The following is a 786-nucleotide window of genomic DNA, read 5'->3' as shown; positions in this document are numbered from 1 at the left end:
GCAAGCTGTAAGACAGAAAATGATTTTTAAGTAACTAGCCACTACAGTGTGTGCTCTTGGGTAGTATAAACACAAGCTATAAAAAAAGCACACATTTTTTCTCCATAGAGGTATATGCTTGCACTATAAATATTCTATTGGTTACTTCTTCATATACATACGAGTCAGCTGAAGTTCACAGTTGGTATTAACCTAGTTATGTGGCCATGGCAGAAAAGAGCTGTAGAACTTTTTGATAGCCCTAAATGAACATTCAGGCAAGTAGGCCACACTGATTTCTATCCCATTCCAGACGTTTTTCCCCCTGAATTTGCCGAGTAATTTACACTCTAGGTAAATCTACATAAAATGTAGTTATATCAACTATACTACAGTCATACACCAAAATTGTCCAACCACAAAGTTAGCCAGTTACTTCAAGAGTTATAAATGTTGTGCTATAGACAAAGAGGACCACAGACGAAAGCAACATGAATGAGAATTTAAAAAAAAGACATTTTGAAACATCTGGCATGTTAACCTTCAACTTGTATTTGAGTTACAATGGAAAACTGCCAGCTAGTGACAAGAATGACATTTCGCCTGCGCCACCAAAAAAAAAAAAAGCACGCAAGCTTAAGGTACTATTTTTGATATTGGTCCCAAGAGTACAAAGCAGATTTTCCAAACAAATTCATAACAATAACAAGACAAACAGTATTTAACATTTGCATTCTAGCATCATGCATCTTGGAAGCAGAAGAATTTAAATACTTAAACTTGACATCCTCTTCAGACCAAGCAACA

Source organism: Apteryx rowi, unplaced genomic scaffold, assembly GCF_003343035.1.
Source record: "Apteryx rowi isolate R43461 unplaced genomic scaffold, aptRow1 scaffold_71, whole genome shotgun sequence".
In the NCBI taxonomy this organism is placed as follows: domain Eukaryota; kingdom Metazoa; phylum Chordata; class Aves; order Apterygiformes; family Apterygidae; genus Apteryx; species Apteryx rowi.
The sequence above is the reverse complement of the archived record's forward strand: the minus strand, read 5'-3'. Positions refer to the sequence as shown.